At 46.1% G+C, this 20,155-nt stretch overlaps 7 non-coding genes and 2 pseudogenes across 7 annotated transcripts; all 9 read right to left on the reverse strand.

The window, feature by feature from the left end:
• On the reverse strand, positions 1 to 73 carry LOC130326765 (U2 spliceosomal RNA; annotated as a pseudogene; the record flags this gene model as incomplete).
• Positions 74 to 2,161: 2,088 nt separating this feature from the next.
• LOC130326769 (U2 spliceosomal RNA) lies at positions 2,162 to 2,352 on the reverse strand. The gene has a single exon (XR_008871319.1). It is a non-coding gene; the product is annotated as a U2 spliceosomal RNA (small nuclear RNA).
• Positions 2,353 to 4,454: 2,102 nt separating this feature from the next.
• Positions 4,455 to 4,645, reverse strand: LOC130326759 (U2 spliceosomal RNA). The gene has a single exon (XR_008871312.1). It is a non-coding gene; the product is annotated as a U2 spliceosomal RNA (small nuclear RNA).
• Positions 4,646 to 6,706: 2,061 nt separating this feature from the next.
• LOC130326760 (U2 spliceosomal RNA) lies at positions 6,707 to 6,897 on the reverse strand. The gene has a single exon (XR_008871313.1). It is a non-coding gene; the product is annotated as a U2 spliceosomal RNA (small nuclear RNA).
• Positions 6,898 to 8,972: 2,075 nt separating this feature from the next.
• On the reverse strand, positions 8,973 to 9,163 carry LOC130326762 (U2 spliceosomal RNA). Its single transcript, XR_008871314.1, has one exon. It is a non-coding gene; the product is annotated as a U2 spliceosomal RNA (small nuclear RNA).
• A 2,079-nt stretch (positions 9,164 to 11,242) lies between these two features.
• On the reverse strand, positions 11,243 to 11,433 carry LOC130326766 (U2 spliceosomal RNA). Its single transcript, XR_008871316.1, has one exon. It is a non-coding gene; the product is annotated as a U2 spliceosomal RNA (small nuclear RNA).
• Positions 11,434 to 13,527: 2,094 nt separating this feature from the next.
• Positions 13,528 to 13,718, reverse strand: LOC130326767 (U2 spliceosomal RNA). Its single transcript, XR_008871317.1, has one exon. It is a non-coding gene; the product is annotated as a U2 spliceosomal RNA (small nuclear RNA).
• A 2,094-nt stretch (positions 13,719 to 15,812) lies between these two features.
• LOC130326764 (U2 spliceosomal RNA) lies at positions 15,813 to 15,985 on the reverse strand (annotated as a pseudogene).
• A 3,664-nt stretch (positions 15,986 to 19,649) lies between these two features.
• LOC130326768 (U2 spliceosomal RNA) lies at positions 19,650 to 19,840 on the reverse strand. Its single transcript, XR_008871318.1, has one exon. It is a non-coding gene; the product is annotated as a U2 spliceosomal RNA (small nuclear RNA).
• Between the last annotated feature and the right edge of the window lie 315 nt (positions 19,841 to 20,155).

The following is a 20,155-nucleotide window of genomic DNA, read 5'->3' on the forward strand; positions in this document are numbered from 1 at the left end:
GGGGACGTATCAGATATTAAACTGATAAGAACAGATACTACACTTGATCTTAGCCAAAAGGCCGAGAAGCGATAACCGTGAAAGGGGCGGGCCCAACAAGGTGCCCTTCATGGGCACTATCACTGCTTGCTGTCAGGGAGGCTGCCAGACAATTTTCCATGCACACTCTGGGCTGGGGGGCAGTCAACCACCAGTACACACAGCAGAACCTAAACCCATACCATTATTGCTAAGCAGCAAGACAGGGGCCCATTGCACTCCCACGGGGCCTTTTTAAATGCAATCCATAACCCGGATTTGCCAGGAACCCTTCTTACTCCTCCTACTTGCATGTGACACTGGGCTTAGGATCTGCATAGGAAACACACACACAAGCACACACCTACCTTTGTTGCCTGCAGATGCCTCCTTGGCTGTCCCCAAACGGTATCAAACCAACACCCACGGGAAGCTGTAAGCATAGAGGACATGCCTGCACCCCATTGGACTTACCTGTGTGGGTTAAACCCGGGTTATTTGACAACCTATGGCGGTGATGGTTCTGCTCAGGCAGAGCAGTGCTGATGCTCCTCATAAAGCTGTCGCTGCTGTGAAGGTTCTAGGTGACATCACAAATCCCTATGGTTACATACACAACAAAGCTGGGTTGTTGTTGTTTACACTCTGCAAGGCCTGTGGAAGTGAGTGACATCATAGCACTGTAGTTCTGAGGGTTCTAGATGGATGCAACAATCTCCTGTTGCTTCTATGAAGGCCATAATAGACGACATCACCAAACAGCTCCATAGTCACATACACAGCAAAGGAGAGATGTTGTTTACACCTAGTGATGTCAGTGGTATTGAGTGACATCACAGCACAGTGCTAAGGCTCCTGGGCCTGGACACAGCAGCGGCTGCAATATCTCAACGGAGAATACGTTTATATATATGTGTGTGTGTGCGCGTATATATATATATATATATATATATATATATATATATATATTTCTCCGCCGAAATCACTTTTAAACCCATTTCCACCTTTTTTTCCCTTCTCTTCCTCTTACTTTTTTTTCACGTTTTTTTACGTTTTTCTCCTTTTCGCCTCTTTTCTGGGCGTATTATTCTTCTTTTTCTTCTTTTTTTCCGTCTAATGCATACCCCATCAGTGCAGCAATGCTTATTCAATACCGCCAGCAGATGGAGACACTGGGGGATAATTTTCTAAGGATTTATACTGATTTTTCCTGTCTGAATTTGTCGCACAGAAAGTTGCAGGCCAAATATGTGTGACATTTCTGCGACTTTAGCTTCTAGAGCATTTTTACAACATTATACATAGGTGCTGAATACATAAAAAGCGACTGTTCAGCGACAGACAAGTCGCATCGGCTGAAAGTAGGCCAGAATGTCAGTCCATGTTGGAGCAGGTTTAGATACAGTCTAAAGTATAGATCTCAAAGTCTGTGCACAGAATTTAGCAAGGGCCTCGCACCTTCTGATGCATCAGGTAGGTGCACAATAGCATAGCCTAACCCTCTGTACTTTGGTCTATATTGATGCGGGACATAGACAGCCAGCTGATGACCAATCCATTAGTGCAATGGATGGCTGGAAGCATTTGTCTTTGCCTTTGCAATACCACAGAAGCAATGCATGGTCAATGTACAGCAATGACACACCTGTGTGAACAGCCAGGAGACCCCCCCCCCCCCCCATGTTATGTTACATAGTTACATAGTTAGTACGGTCGAAAAAAGACATATGTCCATCAAGTTCAACCAGGGAATTAAGGGGTAGGGGTGTGGCGCGATATTGGGGAAGGGATGAGATTTTATATTTCTTCATAAGCATTAATCTTATTTTGTCAATTAGGAACATTCAGCACCCACCCGCTATCAAGGCAGCTGCCTATCATGTCATGCCCTACCTGCACAGGTGTGCTGGCTACTCAAATGATCCAATTAAGGAGGCCATTTAGTCAGCAGCAGCAGAAGTCCTGTGCCTGGACGCTCCAACAGCGGCCAGACACAAGCAGAAGCAGAAGCAGCAGAAGCAGCAGCAGCACCACCTTTTGTTTTTTGGCTGCAGCAGCAGCAAGGCCCACAGGGCTGGCTAGCTGGCTAGCCAGCAAGCAGGTAGCAATGAAAGTAGGAATCTTTCTTTTTAACCCTGTATGGGGGTGGTGCACTGTACCCGAAGATACTGCCATATCGGGTCAATGCATAGGGCGACGGAAGCAAGCTTCGAAATCGGCCCCCGTTCTCAAAAATCCATTTAATATATGGTCCCCAGATAGGGGACGTATCAGATATTAAACTGATAAGAACAGATACTACACTTGATCTTAGCCAAAAGGCCGAGAAGCGATAACCGTGAAAGGGGCGGGCCCAACAAGGTGCCCTTCATGGGCACTATCACTGCTTGCTGTCAGGGAGGCTGCCAGACAATTTTCCATGCACACTCTGGGCTGGGGGGCAGTCAACCACCAGTACACACAGCAGAACCTAAACCCATACCATTATTGCTAAGCAGCAAGACAGGGGCCCATTGCACTCCCACGGGGCCTTTTTAAATGCAATCCATAACCCGGATTTGCCAGGAACCCTTCTTACTCCTCCTACTTGCATGTGACACTGGGCTTAGGATCTGCATAGGAAACCCACACACAAGCACACACCTACCTTTGTTGCCTGCAGATGCCTCCTTGGCTGTCCCCAAACGGTATCAAACCAACACCCACGGGAAGCTGTAAGCATAGAGGACATGCCTGCACCCCATTGGACTTACCTGTGTGGGTTAAACCCGGGTTATTTGACAACCTATGGCGGTGATGGTTCTGCTCAGGCAGAGCAGTGCTGATGCTCCTCATAAAGCTGTCGCTGCTGTGAAGGTTCTAGGTGACATCACAAATCCCTATGGTTACATACACAACAAAGCTGGGTTGTTGTTGTTTACACTCTGCAAGGCCTGTGGAAGTGAGTGACATCATAGCACTGTAGTTCTGAGGGTTCTAGATGGATGCAACAATCTCCTGTTGCTTCTATGAAGGCCATAATAGACGACATCACCAAACAGCTCCATAGTCACATACACAGCAAAGGAGAGATGTTGTTTACACCTAGTGATGTCAGTGGTATTGAGTGACATCACAGCACAGTGCTAAGGCTCCTGGGCCTGGACACAGCAGCGGCTGCAATATCTCAACGGAGAATACGTTTATATATATGTGTGTGTGTGCGCGTATATATATATATATATATATATATATATATATATATATATATATATATATATATTTCTCCGCCGAAATCACTTTTTAAACCCATTTCCACCTTTTTTTCCCTTCTCTTCCTCTTACTTTTTTTTCACGTTTTTTTACGTTTTTCTCCTTTTCGCCTCTTTTCTGGGCGTATTATTCTTCTTTTTCTTCTTTTTTTTCGTCTAATGCATACCCCATCAGTGCAGCAATGCTTATTCAATACCGCCAGCAGATGGAGACACTGGGGGATAATTTTCTAAGGATTTATACTGATTTTTCCTGTCTGAATTTGTCGCACAGAAAGTTGCAGGCCAAATATGTGTGACATTTCTGCGACTTTAGCTTCTAGAGCATTTTTACAACATTATACATAGGTGCTGAATACATAAAAAGCGACTGTTCAGCGACAGACAAGTCGCATCGGCTGAAAGTAGGCCAGAATGTCAGTCCATGTTGGAGCAGGTTTAGATACAGTCTAAAGTATAGATCTCAAAGTCTGTGCACAGAATTTAGCAAGGGCCTCGCACCTTCTGATGCATCAGGTAGGTGCACAATAGCATAGCCTAACCCTCTGTACTTTGGTCTATATTGATGCGGGACATAGACAGCCAGCTGATGACCAATCCATTAGTGCAATGGATGGCTGGAAGCATTTGTCTTTGCCTTTGCAATACCACAGAAGCAATGCATGGTCAATGTACAGCAATGACACACCTGTGTGAACAGCCAGGAGACCCCCCCCCCCCCCCCCATGTTATGTTACATAGTTACATAGTTAGTACGGTCGAAAAAAGACATATGTCCATCAAGTTCAACCAGGGAATTAAGGGGTAGGGGTGTGGCGCGATATTGGGGAAGGGATGAGATTTTATATTTCTTCATAAGCATTAATCTTATTTTGTCAATTAGGAACATTCAGCACCCACCCGCTATCAAGGCAGCTGCCTATCATGTCATGCCCTACCTGCACAGGTGTGCTGGCTACTCAAATGATCCAATTAAGGAGGCCATTTAGTCAGCAGCAGCAGAAGTCCTGTGCCTGGACGCTCCAACAGCGGCCAGACACAAGCAGAAGCAGAAGCAGCAGAAGCAGCAGCAGCACCACCTTTTGTTTTTTGGCTGCAGCAGCAAGGCCCACAGGGCTGGCTAGCTGGCTAGCCAGCAAGCAGGTAGCAATGAAAGTAGGAATCTTTCTTTTTAACCCTGTAAGGGGGTGGTGCACTGTACCCGAAGATACTGCCATATCGGGTCAATGCATAGGGCGACGGAAGCAAGCTTCGAAATCGGCCCCCGTTCTCAAAAATCCATTTAATATATGGTCCCCAGATAGGGGACGTATCAGATATTAAACTGATAAGAACAGATACTACACTTGATCTTAGCCAAAAGGCCGAGAAGCGATAACCGTGAAAGGGGCGGGCCCAACAAGGTGCCCTTCATGGGCACTATCACTGCTTGCTGTCAGGGAGGCTGCCAGACAATTTTCCATGCACACTCTGGGCTGGGGGGCAGTCAACCACCAGTACACACAGCAGAACCTAAACCCATACCATTATTGCTAAGCAGCAAGACAGGGGCCCATTGCACTCCCACGGGGCCTTTTTAAATGCAATCCATAACCCGGATTTGCCAGGAACCCTTCTTACTCCTCCTACTTGCATGTGACACTGGGCTTAGGATCTGCATAGGAAACACACACACAAGCACACACCTACCTTTGTTGCCTGCAGATGCCTCCTTGGCTGTCCCCAAACGGTATCAAACCAACACCCACGGGAAGCTGTAAGCATAGAGGACATGCCTGCACCCCATTGGACTTACCTGTGTGGGTTAAACCCGGGTTATTTGACAACCTATGGCGGTGATGGTTCTGCTCAGGCAGAGCAGTGCTGATGCTCCTCATAAAGCTGTCGCTGCTGTGAAGGTTCTAGGTGACATCACAAATCCCTATGGTTACATACACAACAAAGCTGGGTTGTTGTTGTTTACACTCTGCAAGGCCTGTGGAAGTGAGTGACATCATAGCACTGTAGTTCTGAGGGTTCTAGATGGATGCAACAATCTCCTGTTGCTTCTATGAAGGCCATAATAGACGACATCACCAAACAGCTCCATAGTCACATACACAGCAAAGGAGAGATGTTGTTTACACCTAGTGATGTCAGTGGTATTGAGTGACATCACAGCACAGTGCTAAGGCTCCTGGGCCTGGACACAGCAGCGGCTGCAATATCTCAACGGAGAATACGTTTATATATATGTGTGTGTGTGCGCGTATATATATATATATTTCTCCGCCGAAATCACTTTTAAACCCATTTCCACCTTTTTTTCCCTTCTCTTCCTCTTACTTTTTTTTCACGTTTTTTTACGTTTTTCTCCTTTTCGCCTCTTTTCTGGGCGTATTATTCTTCTTTTTCTTCTTTTTTTTCGTCTAATGCATACCCCATCAGTGCAGCAATGCTTATTCAATACCGCCAGCAGATGGAGACACTGGGGGATAATTTTCTAAGGATTTATACTGATTTTTCCTGTCTGAATTTGTCGCACAGAAAGTTGCAGGCCAAATATGTGTGACATTTCTGCGACTTTAGCTTCTAGAGCATTTTTACAACATTATACATAGGTGCTGAATACATAAAAAGCGACTGTTCAGCGACAGACAAGTCGCATCGGCTGAAAGTAGGCCAGAATGTCAGTCCATGTTGGAGCAGGTTTAGATACAGTCTAAAGTATAGATCTCAAAGTCTGTGCACAGAATTTAGCAAGGGCCTCGCACCTTCTGATGCATCAGGTAGGTGCACAATAGCATAGCCTAACCCTCTGTACTTTGGTCTATATTGATGCGGGACATAGACAGCCAGCTGATGACCAATCCATTAGTGCAATGGATGGCTGGAAGCATTTGTCTTTGCCTTTGCAATACCACAGAAGCAATGCATGGTCAATGTACAGCAATGACACACCTGTGTGAACAGCCAGGAGACCCCCCCCCCCCCCATGTTATGTTACATAGTTACATAGTTAGTACGGTCGAAAAAAGACATATGTCCATCAAGTTCAACCAGGGAATTAAGGGGTAGGGGTGTGGCGCGATATTGGGGAAGGGATGAGATTTTATATTTCTTCATAAGCATTAATCTTATTTTGTCAATTAGGAACATTCAGCACCCACCCGCTATCAAGGCAGCTGCCTATCATGTCATGCCCTACCTGCACAGGTGTGCTGGCTACTCAAATGATCCAATTAAGGAGGCCATTTAGTCAGCAGCAGCAGAAGTCCTGTGCCTGGACGCTCCAACAGCGGCCAGACACAAGCAGAAGCAGAAGCAGCAGAAGCAGCAGCAGCACCACCTTTTGTTTTTTGGCTGCAGCAGCAGCAAGGCCCACAGGGCTGGCTAGCTGGCTAGCCAGCAAGCAGGTAGCAATGAAAGTAGGAATCTTTCTTTTTAACCCTGTATGGGGGTGGTGCACTGTACCCGAAGATACTGCCATATCGGGTCAATGCATAGGGCGACGGAAGCAAGCTTCGAAATCGGCCCCCGTTCTCAAAAATCCATTTAATATATGGTCCCCAGATAGGGGACGTATCAGATATTAAACTGATAAGAACAGATACTACACTTGATCTTAGCCAAAAGGCCGAGAAGCGATAACCGTGAAAGGGGCGGGCCCAACAAGGTGCCCTTCATGGGCACTATCACTGCTTGCTGTCAGGGAGGCTGCCAGACAATTTTCCATGCACACTCTGGGCTGGGGGGCAGTCAACCACCAGTACACACAGCAGAACCTAAACCCATACCATTATTGCTAAGCAGCAAGACAGGGGCCCATTGCACTCCCACGGGGCCTTTTTAAATGCAATCCATAACCCGGATTTGCCAGGAACCCTTCTTACTCCTCCTACTTGCATGTGACACTGGGCTTAGGATCTGCATAGGAAACACACACACAAGCACACACCTACCTTTGTTGCCTGCAGATGCCTCCTTGGCTGTCCCCAAACGGTATCAAACCAACACCCACGGGAAGCTGTAAGCATAGAGGACATGCCTGCACCCCATTGGACTTACCTGTGTGGGTTAAACCCGGGTTATTTGACAACCTATGGCGGTGATGGTTCTGCTCAGGCAGAGCAGTGCTGATGCTCCTCATAAAGCTGTCGCTGCTGTGAAGGTTCTAGGTGACATCACAAATCCCTATGGTTACATACACAACAAAGCTGGGTTGTTGTTGTTTACACTCTGCAAGGCCTGTGGAAGTGAGTGACATCATAGCACTGTAGTTCTGAGGGTTCTAGATGGATGCAACAATCTCCTGTTGCTTCTATGAAGGCCATAATAGACGACATCACCAAACAGCTCCATAGTCACATACACAGCAAAGGAGAGATGTTGTTTACACCTAGTGATGTCAGTGGTATTGAGTGACATCACAGCACAGTGCTAAGGCTCCTGGGCCTGGACACAGCAGCGGCTGCAATATCTCAACGGAGAATACGTTTATATATATGTGTGTGTGTGCGCGTATATATATATATATATATATATATATATATATATATTTCTCCGCCGAAATCACTTTTAAACCCATTTCCACCTTTTTTTCCCTTCTCTTCCTCTTACTTTTTTTTCACGTTTTTTTACGTTTTTCTCCTTTTCGCCTCTTTTCTGGGCGTATTATTCTTCTTTTTCTTCTTTTTTTCCGTCTAATGCATACCCCATCAGTGCAGCAATGCTTATTCAATACCGCCAGCAGATGGAGACACTGGGGGATAATTTTCTAAGGATTTATACTGATTTTTCCTGTCTGAATTTGTCGCACAGAAAGTTGCAGGCCAAATATGTGTGACATTTCTGCGACTTTAGCTTCTAGAGCATTTTTACAACATTATACATAGGTGCTGAATACATAAAAAGCGACTGTTCAGCGACAGACAAGTCGCATCGGCTGAAAGTAGGCCAGAATGTCAGTCCATGTTGGAGCAGGTTTAGATACAGTCTAAAGTATAGATCTCAAAGTCTGTGCACAGAATTTAGCAAGGGCCTCGCACCTTCTGATGCATCAGGTAGGTGCACAATAGCATAGCCTAACCCTCTGTACTTTGGTCTATATTGATGCGGGACATAGACAGCCAGCTGATGACCAATCCATTAGTGCAATGGATGGCTGGAAGCATTTGTCTTTGCCTTTGCAATACCACAGAAGCAATGCATGGTCAATGTACAGCAATGACACACCTGTGTGAACAGCCAGGAGACCCCCCCCCCCCCCCATGTTATGTTACATAGTTACATAGTTAGTACGGTCGAAAAAAGACATATGTCCATCAAGTTCAACCAGGGAATTAAGGGGTAGGGGTGTGGCGCGATATTGGGGAAGGGATGAGATTTTATATTTCTTCATAAGCATTAATCTTATTTTGTCAATTAGGAACATTCAGCACCCACCCGCTATCAAGGCAGCTGCCTATCATGTCATGCCCTACCTGCACAGGTGTGCTGGCTACTCAAATGATCCAATTAAGGAGGCCATTTAGTCAGCAGCAGCAGAAGTCCTGTGCCTGGACGCTCCAACAGCGGCCAGACACAAGCAGAAGCAGAAGCAGCAGAAGCACCACCTTTTGTTTTTTGGCTGCAGCAGCAGCAAGGCCCACAGGGCTGGCTAGCTGGCTAGCCAGCAAGCAGGTAGCAATGAAAGTAGGAATCTTTCTTTTTAACCCTGTATGGGGGTGGTGCACTGTACCCGAAGATACTGCCATATCGGGTCAATGCATAGGGCGACGGAAGCAAGCTTCGAAATCGGCCCCCGTTCTCAAAAATCCATTTAATATATGGTCCCCAGATAGGGGACGTATCAGATATTAAACTGATAAGAACAGATACTACACTTGATCTTAGCCAAAAGGCCGAGAAGCGATAACCGTGAAAGGGGCGGGCCCAACAAGGTGCCCTTCATGGGCACTATCACTGCTTGCTGTCAGGGAGGCTGCCAGACAATTTTCCATGCACACTCTGGGCTGGGGGGCAGTCAACCACCAGTACACACAGCAGAACCTAAACCCATACCATTATTGCTAAGCAGCAAGACAGGGGCCCATTGCACTCCCACTGGGCCTTTTTAAATGCAATCCATAACCCGGATTTGCCAGGAACCCTTCTTACTCCTCCTACTTGCATGTGACACTGGGCTTAGGATCTGCATAGGAAACACACACACAAGCACACACCTACCTTTGTTGCCTGCAGATGCCTCCTTGGCTGTCCCCAAACGGTATCAAACCAACACCCACGGGAAGCTGTAAGCATAGAGGACATGCCTGCACCCCATTGGACTTACCTGTGTGGGTTAAACCCGGGTTATTTGACAACCTATGGCGGTGATGGTTCTGCTCAGGCAGAGCAGTGCTGATGCTCCTCATAAAGCTGTCGCTGCTGTGAAGGTTCTAGGTGACATCACAAATCCCTATGGTTACATACACAACAAAGCTGGGTTGTTGTTGTTTACACTCTGCAAGGCCTGTGGAAGTGAGTGACATCATAGCACTGTAGTTCTGAGGGTTCTAGATGGATGCAACAATCTCCTGTTGCTTCTATGAAGGCCATAATAGACGACATCACCAAACAGCTCCATAGTCACATACACAGCAAAGGAGAGATGTTGTTTACACCTAGTGATGTCAGTGGTATTGAGTGACATCACAGCACAGTGCTAAGGCTCCTGGGCCTGGACACAGCAGCGGCTGCAATATCTCAACGGAGAATACGTTTATATATATGTGTGTGTGTGCGCGTATATATATATATATATATATATATATATATATATTTCTCCGCCGAAATCACTTTTAAACCCATTTCCACCTTTTTTTCCCTTCTCTTCCTCTTACTTTTTTTTCACGTTTTTTTACGTTTTTCTCCTTTTCGCCTCTTTTCTGGGCGTATTATTCTTCTTTTTCTTCTTTTTTTTCGTCTAATGCATACCCCATCAGTGCAGCAATGCTTATTCAATACCGCCAGCAGATGGAGACACTGGGGGATAATTTTCTAAGGATTTATACTGATTTTTCCTGTCTGAATTTGTCGCACAGAAAGTTGCAGGCCAAATATGTGTGACATTTCTGCGACTTTAGCTTCTAGAGCATTTTTACAACATTATACATAGGTGCTGAATACATAAAAAGCGACTGTTCAGCGACAGACAAGTCGCATCGGCTGAAAGTAGGCCAGAATGTCAGTCCATGTTGGAGCAGGTTTAGATACAGTCTAAAGTATAGATCTCAAAGTCTGTGCACAGAATTTAGCAAGGGCCTCGCACCTTCTGATGCATCAGGTAGGTGCACAATAGCATAGCCTAACCCTCTGTACTTTGGTCTATATTGATGCGGGACATAGACAGCCAGCTGATGACCAATCCATTAGTGCAATGGATGGCTGGAAGCATTTGTCTTTGCCTTTGCAATACCACAGAAGCAATGCATGGTCAATGTACAGCAATGACACACCTGTGTGAACAGCCAGGAGACCCCCCCCCCCCCCCCATGTTATGTTACATAGTTACATAGTTAGTACGGTCGAAAAAAGACATATGTCCATCAAGTTCAACCAGGGAATTAAGGGGTAGGGGTGTGGCGCGATATTGGGGAAGGGATGAGATTTTATATTTCTTCATAAGCATTAATCTTATTTTGTCAATTAGGAACATTCAGCACCCGCTATCAAGGCAGCTGCCTATCATGTCATGCCCTACCTGCACAGGTATGCTGGCTACTCAAATGATCCAATTAAGGAGGCCATTTAGTCAGCAGCAGCAGAAGTCCTGTGCCTGGACGCTCCAACAGCGGCCAGACACAAGCAGAAGCAGAAGCAGCAGAAGCAGCAGCAGCACCACCTTTTGTTTTTTGGCTGCAGCAGCAGCAAGGCCCACAGGGCTGGCTAGCTGGCTAGCCAGCAAGCAGGTAGCAATGAAAGTAGGAATCTTTCTTTTTAACCCTGTAAGGGGGTGGTGCACTGTACCCGAAGATACTGCCATATCGGGTCAATGCATAGGGCGACGGAAGCAAGCTTCGAAATCGGCCCCCGTTCTCAAAAATCCATTTAATATATGGTCCCCAGATAGGGGACGTATCAGATATTAAACTGATAAGAACAGATACTACACTTGATCTTAGCCAAAAGGCCGAGAAGCGATAACCGTGAAAGGGGCGGGCCCAACAAGGTGCCCTTCATGGGCACTATCACTGCTTGCTGTCAGGGAGGCTGCCAGACAATTTTCCATGCACACTCTGGGCTGGGGGGCAGTCAACCACCAGTACACACAGCAGAACCTAAACCCATACCATTATTGCTAAGCAGCAAGACAGGGGCCCATTGCACTCCCACGGGGCCTTTTTAAATGCAATCCATAACCCGGATTTGCCAGGAACCCTTCTTACTCCTCCTACTTGCATGTGACACTGGGCTTAGGATCTGCATAGGAAACACACACACAAGCACACACCTACCTTTGTTGCCTGCAGATGCCTCCTTGGCTGTCCCCAAACGGTATCAAACCAACACCCACGGGAAGCTGTAAGCATAGAGGACATGCCTGCACCCCATTGGACTTACCTGTGTGGGTTAAACCCGGGTTATTTGACAACCTATGGCGGTGATGGTTCTGCTCAGGCAGAGCAGTGCTGATGCTCCTCATAAAGCTGTCGCTGCTGTGAAGGTTCTAGGTGACATCACAAATCCCTATGGTTACATACACAACAAAGCTGGGTTGTTGTTGTTTACACTCTGCAAGGCCTGTGGAAGTGAGTGACATCATAGCACTGTAGTTCTGAGGGTTCTAGATGGATGCAACAATCTCCTGTTGCTTCTATGAAGGCCATAATAGACGACATCACCAAACAGCTCCATAGTCACATACACAGCAAAGGAGAGATGTTGTTTACACCTAGTGATGTCAGTGGTATTGAGTGACATCACAGCACAGTGCTAAGGCTCCTGGGCCTGGACACAGCAGCGGCTGCAATATCTCAACGGAGAATACGTTTATATATATGTGTGTGTGTGCGCGTATATATATATATATATATATATATATATATATATATATATATATATTTCTCCGCCGAAATCACTTTTAAACCCGTTTCCACCTTTTTTTCCCTTCTCTTCCTCTTACTTTTTTTTCACGTTTTTTTAAGTTTTTCTCCTTTTCGCCTCTTTTCTGGGCGTATTATTCTTCTTTTTCTTCTTTTTTTTCGTCTAATGCATACCCCATCAGTGCAGCAATGCTTATTCAATACCGCCAGCAGATGGAGACACTGGGGGATAATTTTCTAAGGATTTATACTGATTTTTCCTGTCTGAATTTGTCGCACAGAAAGTTGCAGGCCAAATATGTGTGACATTTCTGCGACTTTAGCTTCTAGAGCATTTTTACAACATTATACATAGGTGCTGAATACATAAAAAGCGACTGTTCAGCGACAGACAAGTCGCATCGGCTGAAAGTAGGCCAGAATGTCAGTCCATGTTGGAGCAGGTTTAGATACAGTCTAAAGTATAGATCTCAAAGTCTGTGCACAGAATTTAGCAAGGGCCTCGCACCTTCTGATGCATCAGGTAGGTGCACAATAGCATAGCCTAACCCTCTGTACTTTGGTCTATATTGATGCGGGACATAGACAGCCAGCTGATGACCAATCCATTAGTGCAATGGATGGCTGGAAGCATTTGTCTTTGCCTTTGCAATACCACAGAAGCAATGCATGGTCAATGTACAGCAATGACACACCTGTGTGAACAGCCAGGAGACCCCCCCCCCCCCCCATGTTATGTTACATAGTTACATAGTTAGTACGGTCGAAAAAAGACATATGTCCATCAAGTTCAACCAGGGAATTAAGGGGTAGGGGTGTGGCGCGATATTGGGGAAGGGATGAGATTTTATATTTCTTCATAAGCATTAATCTTATTTTGTCAATTAGGAACATTCAGCACCCACCCGCTATCAAGGCAGCTGCCTATCATGTCATGCCCTACCTGCACAGGTGTGCTGGCTACTCAAATGATCCAATTAAGGAGGCCATTTAGTCAGCAGCAGCAGAAGTCCTGTGCCTGGACGCTCCAACAGCGGCCAGACACAAGCAGAAGCAGAAGCAGCAGAAGCAGCAGCAGCACCACCTTTTGTTTTTTGGCTGCAGCAGCAGCAAGGCCCACAGGGCTGGCTAGCTGGCTAGCCAGCAAGCAGGTAGCAATGAAAGTAGGAATCTTTCTTTTTAACCCTGTAAGGGGGTGGTGCACTGTACCCGAAGATACTGCCATATCGGGTCAATGCATAGGGCGACGGAAGCAAGCTTCGAAATCGGCCCCCGTTCTCAAAAATCCATTTAATATATGGTCCCCAGATAGGGGACGTATCAGATATTAAACTGATAAGAACAGATACTACACTTGATCTTAGCCAAAAGGCCGAGAAGCGATAACCGTGAAAGGGGCGGGCCCAACAAGGTGCCCTTCATGGGCACTATCACTGCTTGCTGTCAGGGAGGCTGCCAGACAATTTTCCATGCACACTCTGGGCTGGGGGGCAGTCAACCACCAGTACACACAGCAGAACCTAAACCCATACCATTATTGCTAAGCAGCAAGACAGGGGCCCATTGCACTTCCACGGGGCCTTTTTAAATGCAATCCATAACCCGGATTTGCCAGGAACCCTTCTTACTCCTCCTACTTGCATGTGACACTGGGCTTAGGATCTGCATAGGAAACACACACACAAGCACACACCTACCTTTGTTGCCTGCAGATGCCTCCTTGGCTGTCCCCAAACGGTATCAAACCAACACCCACGGGAAGCTGTAAGCATAGAGGACATGCCTGCACCCCATTGGACTTACCTGTGTGGGTTAAACCCGGGTTATTTGACAACCTATGGCGGTGATGGTTCTGCTCAGGCAGAGCAGTGCTGATGCTCCTCATAAAGCTGTCGCTGCTGTGAAGGTTCTAGGTGACATCACAAATCCCTATGGTTACATACACAACAAAGCTGGGTTGTTGTTGTTTACACTCTGCAAGGCCTGTGGAAGTGAGTGACATCATAGCACTGTAGTTCTGAGGGTTCTAGATGGATGCAACAATCTCCTGTTGCTTCTATGAAGGCCATAATAGACGACATCACCAAACAGCTCCATAGTCACATACACAGCAAAGGAGAGATGTTGTTTACACCTAGTGATGTCAGTGGTATTGAGTGACATCACAGCACAGTGCTAAGGCTCCTGGGCCTGGACACAGCAGCGGCTGCAATATCTCAACGGAGAATACGTTTATATATATGTGTGTGTGTGCGCGTATATATATATATATATATATATATATATATATATATATATTTCTCCGCCGAAATCACTTTTAAACCCATTTCCACCTTTTTTTCCCTTCTCTTCCTCTTACTTTTTTTTCATGTTTTTTTACGTTTTTCTCCTTTTCGCCTCTTTTCTGGGCGTATTATTCTTCTTTTTCTTCTTTTTTTTCGTCTAATGCATACCCCATCAGTGCAGCAATGCTTATTCAATACCACCAGCAGATGGAGACACTGGGGGATAATTTTCTAAGGATTTATACTGATTTTTCCTGTCTGAATTTGTCGCACAGAAAGTTGCAGGCCAAATATGTGTGACATTTCTGCGACTTTAGCTTCTAGAGCATTTTTACAACATTATACATAGGTGCTGAATACATAAAAAGCGACTGTTCAGCGACAGACAAGTCGCATCGGCTGAAAGTAGGCCAGAATGTCAGTCCATGTTGGAGCAGGTTTAGATACAGTCTAAAGTATAGATCTCAAAGTCTGTGCACAGAATTTAGCAAGGGCCTCGCACCTTCTGATGCATCAGGTAGGTGCACAATAGCATAGCCTAACCCTCTGTACTTTGGTCTATATTGATGCGGGACATAGACAGCCAGCTGATGACCAATCCATTAGTGCAATGGATGGCTGGAAGCATTTGTCTTTGCCTTTGCAATACCACAGAAGCAATGCATGGTCAATGTACAGCAATGACACACCTGTGTGAACAGCCAGGAGACCCCCCCCCCCCATGTTATGTTACATAGTTACATAGTTAGTACGGTCGAAAAAAGACATATGTCCATCAAGTTCAACCAGGGAATTAAGGGGTAGGGGTGTGGCGCGATATTGGGGAAGGGATGAGATTTTATATTTCTTCATAAGCATTAATCTTATTTTGTCAATTAGGAACATTCAGCACCCACCCGCTATCAAGGCAGCTGCCTATCATGTCATGCCCTACCTGCACAGGTGTGCTGGCTACTCAAATGATCCAATTAAGGAGGCCATTTAGTCAGCAGCAGCAGAAGTCCTGTGCCTGGACGCTCCAACAGCGGCCAGACACAAGCAGAAGCAGAAGCAGCAGAAGCAGCAGAAGCAGCAGCAGCACCACCTTTTGTTTTTTGGCTGCAGCAGCAGCAAGGCCCACAGGGCTGGCTAGCTGGCTAGCCAGCAAGCAGGTAGCAATGAAAGTAGGAATCTTTCTTTTTAACCCTGTAAGGGGGTGGTGCACTGTACCCGAAGATACTGCCATATCGGGTCAATGCATAGGGCGACGGAAGCAAGCTTCGAAATCGGCCCCCGTTCTCAAAAATCCATTTAATATATGGTCCCCAGATAGGGGACGTATCAGATATTAAACTGATAAGAACAGATTTTTTTTTTTTTAAGTTAGCCCTCAGAACTCACTCAGAGTTCCAAGATCTTATTTGGAACTCAATTTTGTGTTCATCATCAGGTAACATGTTTTTATTTCTTTTCTTAAACACTAATGAAACAAAATAGAACATTTAAAAACAAAATAAGAAACAACATAAAATAGCAAAACCAAACATTACTTTCTAATTAAGCAAAACCAAATTAGAAGGTCATCCCCTTCCTCCATGCAAACACCATTAGAAAGTCTATCAGTCCTCGACTGATATTGCCATTTGCTATATCTTTCTTAACTTGAGACGCTAACCAGCCTGGAATTTTATACGTTTCAACAAAACGGTTCATGTCTGCCTTGAAAGAAAAATAGACTTTATCCCGAGCTTCTTCCTCCCGGTTCTTCAAGCCTATCTTTAGATCCATCATATCTTTGTCAAACGTTTTTCTTTCTGCTTCCGACAAATTTTCCAACAAACCACCAAGCACACCAAAATACTGCACTGGCACATACACTTCCTCCTCTCTCTTCTTCTTCTGCTCTGTAGGTCTTCTAGTTGGAACCTGCTCCACTTCTGGTTCTTTCACTTCAGCTGGTTCCTCTCTGCTTCTTTTTACAGCTTCCTTTTTCTCTGAATTTTTCTCAGACTTTTTCTTAGGACACGAGCCAAGCAGATGGCCCTCCTCACCACACAGATGGCATTTCCGTTTCTTTTGACAATTTTCCACGTCGTGACCCTCCTCTTGACACTTGAAACACCACAAAAACGTGCAATCCTCCTTTCTGTGACCGTACTGTTTACATTTGCGGCAAAAATCTTGCATGCCAGAAAAATACAGATCCCCGTTCACAGAACCAATTTTAAACCGGCCTGGGGGGATCACTAACTTGCCATCTGCCATTTTAAATTTCACATGGAACCTCCACTTGGTGGTCCATAGTCCATATTGATTAAATACCTTGCCTTTAGGCAGAACACTGTCACAGAATCGAGACAAAAAGGTAACGATATCCTCCTCCGAAGTATATGGGCTATACATCCTTATAGTCACCAATCGTTCTCTACGTGGGAAATGTGGAACTATCTCCACCCCTTCCAAAACCGGACATACCTTCTTTTGCTGCAATATGTTCCAAAATGACTCATAGTCCTCTTCAGAAGCCAGCACCACGTCGTAGTATCCACTTCTGGGAAACTCAAGCATGGATAGGATTTGCTCCCTCTTGACTTCCAGCAACTTAAACAGCACTTCTTCCACGACAAAGACAAGGCCTCTTTCCTTCTTCCGGACATCGAGCAGGGAAATACGAACTCCATTCCGAAGTCTCGCAAAAGGCGGCACGCCTTCCGAAGAAAAACCGCAATCTTCCTCCATGTCCATGATGTCCAGACACCTCCCCCACCGAAGTAGGTAGGTGGGGATCGCCTCCCGTTGTCTGGGGACTAAGCCGGCTCCCTGATAGCAGCAGGGGGGTGAAGTCCCTCCGTTAAGAAGGACGATCCCCCCAGGCAAAGGAGCCGGGTACCCCAGACACCCTCTGGCCAGACCAAGTGAGCAGAACTACACTTGATCTTAGCCAAAAGGCCGAGAAGCGATAACCGTGAAAGGGGCGGGCCCAACAAGGTGCCCTTCATGGGCACTATCACTGCTTGCTGTCAGGGAGGCTGCCAGACAATTTTCCATGCACACTCTGGGCTGGGGGGCAGTCAACCACCAGTACACACAGCAGAACCTAAACCCATACCATTATTGCTAAGCAGCAAGACAGGGGCCCATTGCACTTCCACGGGGCCTTTTTAAATGCAATCCATAACCCGGATTTGCCAGGAACCCTTCTTACTCCTCCTACTTGCATGTGACACTGGGCTTAGGATCTGCATAGGAAACACACACACAAGCACACACCTACCTTTGTTGCCTGCAGATGCCTCCTTGGCTGTCCCCAAACGGTATCAAACCAACACCCACGGGAAGCTGTAAGCATAGAGGACATGCCTGCACCCCATTGGACTTACCTGTGTGGGTTAAACCCGGGTTATTTGACAACCTATGGCGGGGATGGTTCTGCTCAGGCAGAGCAGTGCTGATGCTCCTCATAAAGCTGTCGCTGCTGTGAAGGTTCTAGGTGACATCACAAATCCCTATGGTTACATACACAACAAAGCTGGGTTGTTGTTGTTTACACTCTGCAAGGCCTGTGGAAGTGAGTGACATCATAGCACTGTAGTTCTGAGGGTTCTAGATGGATGCAACAATCTCCTGTTGCTTCTATGAAGGCCATAATAGACGACATCACCAAACAGCTCCATAGTCACATACACAGCAAAGGAGAGATGTTGTTTACACCTAGTGATGTCAGTGGTATTGAGTGACATCACAGCACAGTGCTAAGGCTCCTGGGCCTGGACACAGCAGCGGCTGCAATATCTCAACGGAGAATACGTTTATATATATGTGTGTGTGTGCGCGTATATATATATATATATATATATATATATATATATATATATTTCTCCGCCGAAATCACTTTTAAACCCATTTCCACCTTTTTTTCCCTTCTCTTCCTCTTACTTTTTTTTCATGTTTTTTTACGTTTTTCTCCTTTTCGCCTCTTTTCTGGGCGTATTATTCTTCTTTTTCTTCTTTTTTTTCGTCTAATGCATACCCCATCAGTGCAGCAATGCTTATTCAATACCACCAGCAGATGGAGACACTGGGGGATAATTTTCTAAGGATTTATACTGATTTTTCCTGTCTGAATTTGTCGCACAGAAAGTTGCAGGCCAAATATGTGTGACATTTCTGCGACTTTAGCTTCTAGAGCATTTTTACAACATTATACATAGGTGCTGAATACATAAAAAGCGACTGTTCAGCGACAGACAAGTCGCATCGGCTGAAAGTAGGCCAGAATGTCAGTCCATGTTGGAGCAGGTTTAGATACAGTCTAAAGTATAGATCTCAAAGTCTGTGCACAGAATTTAGCAAGGGCCTCGCACCTTCTGATGCATCAGGTAGGTGCACAATAGCATAGCCTAACCCTCTGTACTTTGGTCTATATTGATGCGGGACATAGACAGCCAGCTGATGACCAATCCATTAGTGCAATGGATGGCTGGAAGCATTTGTCTTTGCCTTTGCAATACCACAGAAGCAATGCATGGTCAATGTACAGCAATGACACACCTGTGTGAACAGCCAGGAGACCCCCCCCCCCCCCCCCATGTTATGTTACATAGTTACATAGTTAGTACGGTCGAAAAAAGACATATGTCCATCAAGTTCAACCAGGGAATTAAGGGGTAGGGGTGTGGCGCGATATTGGGGAAGGGATGAGATTTTATATTTCTTCATAAGCATTAATCTTATTTTGTCAATTAGGAACATTCAGCACCCACCCGCTATCAAGGCAGCTGCCTATCATGTCATGCCCTACCTGCACAGGTGTGCTGGCTACTCAAATGATCCAATTAAGGAGGCCATTTAGTCAGCAGCAGCAGAAGTCCTGTGCCTGGACGCTCCAACAGCGGCCAGACACAAGCAGAAGCAGAAGCAGCAGAAGCAGCAGCAGCACCACCTTTTGTTTTTTGGCTGCAGCAGCAGCAAGGCCCACAGGGCTGGCTAGCTGGCTAGCCAGCAAGCAGGTAGCAATGAAAGTAGGAATCTTTCTTTTTAACCCTGTAAGGGGGTGGTGCACTGTACCCGAAGATACTGCCATATCGGGTCAATGCATAGGGCGACGGAAGCAAGCTTCGAAATCGGCCCCCGTTCTCAAAAATCCATTTAATATATGGTCCCCAGATAGGGGACGTATCAGATATTAAACTGATAAGAACAGATACTACACTTGATCTTAGCCAAAAGGCCGAGAAGCGATAACCGTGAAAGGGGCGGGCCCAACAAGGTGCCCTTCATGGGCACTATCACTGCTTGCTGTCAGGGAGGCTGCCAGACAATTTTCCATGCACACTCTGGGCTGGGGGGCAGTCAACCACCAGTACACACAGCAGAACCTAAACCCATACCATTATTGCTAAGCAGCAAGACAGGGGCCCATTGCACTCCCACGGGGCCTTTTTAAATGCAATCCATAACCCGGATTTGCCAGGAACCCTTCTTACTCCTCCTACTTGCATGTGACACTGGGCTTAGGATCTGCATAGGAAACACACACACAAGCACACACCTACCT

The sequence above is a fragment of the Hyla sarda genome, unplaced genomic scaffold (genome assembly GCF_029499605.1).
Source record: "Hyla sarda isolate aHylSar1 unplaced genomic scaffold, aHylSar1.hap1 scaffold_2872, whole genome shotgun sequence".
Classification (NCBI taxonomy): Eukaryota; Metazoa; Chordata; class Amphibia; order Anura; family Hylidae; genus Hyla; species Hyla sarda.